The 5,074-nt window shown below is 41.0% G+C and overlaps 1 non-coding gene across 1 annotated transcript; it reads left to right on the forward strand.

Moving 5' to 3' along the window:
* The first annotated feature begins 4,268 nt into the window (after positions 1-4,268).
* Positions 4,269-4,375, forward strand: LOC145141689 (small nucleolar RNA R71). The gene has a single exon (XR_013722884.1). It is a non-coding gene; the product is annotated as a small nucleolar RNA R71 (small nucleolar RNA).
* Positions 4,376-5,074: the final 699 nt, after the last annotated feature.

Below are 5,074 nucleotides of genomic sequence, written 5' to 3' on the forward strand. Positions count from 1 at the left end.
TCCGGCACTAATGGTTCATCATCATTAGGGATAGAAATATGTCCATCACCAAAATCCTCAATAATCCTAGCTCTCCTGAATAATGTTGTGCTAAAGGGAGGACTAGGAATCATTGTTAATGCTCGTGCCCCTTGTTGGTCCAAAATACCATAAGTCCTTGCAAGTCTCGTAACAAACATGCCCCCGTTAATCTTTGAAGTGACCCGCTCCTTGATTGCCCCTTCTGCTAAATATTTTGCCATACAATATGGCAAATTGCAAAAGACATTAGGAATGATAATACTCCACATGTAGAAAATGTCAAGAGTAGGGACTTTATCGTCATCCTTTCGCATGTTAATAGAACTTGCGATCAGACGATGTATCAAGCGATGAATCGGGGAACGGATGCTCCCCTCTTGGGCGGATGAAGGAATGTAAACCCGGTTTGCAATTTTGGTCCACCAAGTAGATGCAACCACCTCTTCAAGCAAGTCTTTATGGCACTTTTCCAAGAATGATTCAAAAGTCTCAAACATTATCACATGTTGATCATAAATATCAAGCCTCCATGCCAGCTCTGCAATGCTGCACTGACGCAGCTCTCCTCCAAGATAGAATGAAATAACACTCGGACTGTAGTAGTCATTACCACCCCGGAAGGAGATGGTGGCAAAGAACTCCCATCACAGCTCTTCATACACGGGTTCTTGAAGCTTGAATAATCGAATCCACCCGTCACAAATTATTGTTACCCCATTAACCTCAACAGATTTAACCAAATAACGGTTCAGCTCTTCCTCCAACCCAGCTTGTCATATCCATGCCCAATCTAATTCATTAGGAACATAAATCTCTTTGCGCTTCAATGCCTCCATCTTGTTTTTTACATGTGCAAGTGAAGACTTTGATGTTATTTGAGGAAAATTAAGCCATTGAATGTCCCCATGGCTGCTTCCTCTTGAAGTTTGTCCCCTCCTGGACATGTTTTCTGCACATCACAACCAAGAAAACCACAAACAAAGCACAGGAAAATAAAAATTGTCAGATTCTGGCCATCAACAGCATGGACTCGTCGAGTCCATGAACAGACTCGACGAGTAGGACGAACATTGCGAGTCCAGATCTGTTAGATGGAATAAACCAACCAAATGTATAAATTACTCCAGGGGTTTTCTTCAGTATGTCCCAGGAGCATAAACTTTCAAGCAATTTTGTCTAAAACATCCAAATTTATCAAGAACTCAAAACCATAAAATCCAAGTTTAGTCAAAATCGGGATTTTTGTAGAAACTAAGGGTATAACTCACCAAAGATTGAAACTTTTAACAGATTAAGAGTGAAAAATAGTTACCTTTGAGTTGGAATTGCAAGAGAATAAAAGAAATCAAGATGGAAGCTTGAGAGAAACCTTGCTCGTCGTGTAAGGATGGCGGTTGGAAGAGTTGTTGCAAATGTTGTACAATTAGGGTAAAACCCCTTTTACAGAATGTAAAAATAAAGATTTTTTTTTCGGGTAAATACGTGGACTCGCCGAGTAGATATACTTACTCGCCGAGTAGCAACGCAATTTCGCATGTAATCGGGATTTATTATACGGACTCGCCGAGTAAGCGTATGGACTCGACGAGTACGATACTTTGCTTCATAAAAAATTTATAAAATGCCACCACCCCACACTTGATCATTGCTTGTCCTCAAGCAATCATCATGAGCACAAAAGAAGAAGATTGATAAAAACAGATCCTAAGAAAAATGAAAATAAAAATGAGAAATAAAGGAAAAAGAAAGAAAACTCTAAAATCGGGTTGCCTCCCGCAAGCGCTTCTTTTTAAGGAGTCGTTAGCTGGACTCCTCCTTGCTTACGTTGCTGCTGCTTCCTCCATGAGGCTCTCCTTCTTCAACCTTTGTGCTTTGTATTTCGTCTTGTAAAGATGGATTTTCCTTTTATAAGCCTTCCTCAATTCTTCCATTCTCTTTTTCGCAGCACTCTCTTCAGCTTTATGCTTCACCCCTTTACCATGCTTGTTCCTCTCCATTCCTTCCTTGCTTGTCTTTTTGTTCATTAAAGGATCCGGTGTTGTGAAAGTTAACACTTCGAACATAGTAGAGACAATGGCACGAGGCTTGGTCCTTTTTCTTTTGGTCAAAACTTCTTCTTGGTCTAGCATTGGTGATTCAATTGAAAAGTGTTGGGTATCATCACTACAAGCTTTTGGATCTCCTTCATCTTCTAATCTTACTTTATTCTTCTTTTGGACAACCTCACCACCTCCAATGATTGTTTCAAGAAGTGCCAAATGTGCATTCCCAAAATTGACAATATCTTTCATAACCTCGTTTTCCTCAAGAAGATTCTCAAAGGGATCAGGCAAAAGTTGCGCATCTGATTCAGCAATGGCACTAATTGGCTGTAGAGTAAATATTTCGCCAGATTTAAAATTTCCGACTGGACTCGTCGAGTCAGCAGATACGACTCGGCGAGTTGGGGAACCTTGAACACTCTTTATGCTTTCTTGATAATCAGCTTCCTTGATCAACCTTTCTATTTCTTCTACATCTCCCTTGGCATCAGAAGTATCCTCCAAAGACAAAAAGAATTGATTTGGATTGCTTTCTTGCAAATATGCAAGCTCCTTTTCTAACAATTCATCATCTAAATCTAGTGACGAAACCTTTTCTTCTCTCGACCCTTCTTGCGTATCTTTTTGGTCAACTTTAAAAATTACCGATTCATCACCTACTTTTAATGTTAGCGTAGATTCACTCATATCTAACAAAGCACAAGCGGTATTCAAAAATGGTCGTCCAAGGATGATTGGTACTTTAAGATCCTCCTCCATATCCAATATTATGAAGTCAACCGGAAATACTAGTTTATCCACCTTAATAAGAAGGTCTTCACACACTCCCATTGGATGTATAATTCTCTTGTCGGCCAAGTGGATCTTCATGTGAACAGGTTTCGGAATCGGCAGGTTCAACTTTTGGAAGAAAGAATACGGCATAATGTTAATACTTGCCCCCGAATCGGTCAATGCCCGTGTAGTCATGATGTTCCCAAATTGGCAAGGCACGGTTATGCTTCCCGGATCACCCCTCTTTTCTGGCAGTTCATTCAGCAATACTTCAGCAACGTCTTCCATATTTTGTCTAGTAGAAAAGAGGCTCTTAAGCAAAGTTGCATACTTGGGTGTTTGAAGTATTGTTTCTACGAATGGAATATTTACTTGGAGGGTCTTTATATGCTCCATAAATCTTCTATAACCTTGAATCTGGTAATCAGGTATGGCTCGAATAGGGAATAGTAAAGGGGGCCTGTAAGGTTTCAAAATAGAGCAATTTTTCTCATCAGGCCTCGGACTCGTCGAGTCCATATTACCGACTTGGCGAGTCGAGTAGGGTTTGCTTGATTTCCAGTCAATTGCCTCTTCTGTTTGCACCTTATTGGTTTTCTTCTGGATAGAGGTCATAAGAGTGAAAATTTTGTCAGAATCAGTGGTTATTACATTTAGATGTGCCATTCTTGGATTTTGTTCGGTATTGCTAGGAAGTTCACCGGGTGTTCTTTGATTGATTTGTTGTGCAAGCTGACCTAGCTGTTTCTCAATGTTATGAATAGAGGCTTGCTGATTCCTAAGCAAATTTTGTTGATCTTTCATCATAGCTTGATGATCTTCAAGCATTATTCGTTGCTCCTTCAATTCAATGCCGGTATCATTGTGCCTCTTCTCGGATGCAGCTACAAACCTCATGAAAATTTCTTCCAAATCAGCTTTCGTTTCCATAGCCGGTTCCTCCTTTTGATAGAAACCCCTTTCTTTTTTCTTGTATTTCTCCTCCTTTGCCTTTTTATACTCATCATACGGGAGCCATTCCTTCTTGGTTTTCCGCCAATTATCATCATATCTATCACCACTTGAATAGCATACTTGCACCTTCTGGTTCCCATTCTCGTCCAAATCACATTCTTTAGTGAGGTGAGGTCCTCTACAATTCTCACATCCTACCCGGATAGCGTGGATGGATTGGTCCATCTTAGTCATTCTTCGATCTAAACTCTCTAGTTTAGCTATCACTGCCGCCATGCTATCGTTAACAGAGTTCACCACCCCTGATTTAGCTCATTTCTTGGGTTATGATATTCTCTAGAGTGCTTAGAGAATTCTTCAATTTACTCCTTGATTTCCGGGGGTGGCTTCTTTGTGAGAGGTCCTTGCGAATCAAGAAGATGCCTTGTGGTTACATTCACTCCATCATAGAAAATGGAGACTTCTTGTTGACTATTTAGATCATGATTCAGGCAGTTTCTTAGCAAGCCTTTGTATCTCTCCCACGCCTCGTATAAGGATTCTCCAACTTGTTGTTCAAAGTTGGCAATAGCTTTCTTTAATTTGGCTATCTTTGAGGGAGGGAAAAATTGATCAATAAATTCTTCCTTTATTTTAGCCCATGTAGTGATGGATCCGGGAGGGAGTGACTTGAGCCCATCCTTTGCAGCACCTTTGAACGTGAAGGGAAGCATATGAAGCAAAACGGTATCGTGGGCCACATTAGGAAAATTAAAGTAGTCGGCTATGTCGCTGACCTCTTCTAGGTGCTTGTACGCGTCTTCGTGATCTTTTCCATAGAATGGAATCTCCTTAAGTTGGGCGAGTATGTGGCCTTTGAGTTCAAAGTTGGCGTTTACGGGAATCACGGGTTGCACGAGCCCCGGACCGGTGTCTTCATGCATCTTCTTCTTCCATTCGCCCATGGGAACTTCATCGATGTTAGCCATGGTGGTGTCGAATCCTCCTTCTAAATCGCTTCCTTCAAATTCGCTTTCTTCTCGTTCGGATTCGTATTCGATGTCCTCCTTGATTGGGTCTTCGTTCGCCAAGGAAATGTTGGATCCTCCTGATTTACTGCTCTTCTTCTTGCTGAAAACAGATCTGATATTTTTTAAAGGTGAGTTCTTAGGTGTATTAGAGCTTTCAACCTCCTTGCCTTTGTTTTTCCTTAAAGCGGATTCTGGGTCTTCGTATGGAGGAATCAGGGGTGTGTTGGATCCTCTGGTCATGTAATGCCTGCAAACAAAGCAAGAAAAACGTGT

Source organism: Lactuca virosa, chromosome 9, assembly GCF_052849685.1.
Source record: "Lactuca virosa cultivar CGN04683 chromosome 9, Lactuca_virosa_CGN04683_v6, whole genome shotgun sequence".
In the NCBI taxonomy this organism is placed as follows: Eukaryota; Viridiplantae; Streptophyta; class Magnoliopsida; order Asterales; family Asteraceae; genus Lactuca; species Lactuca virosa.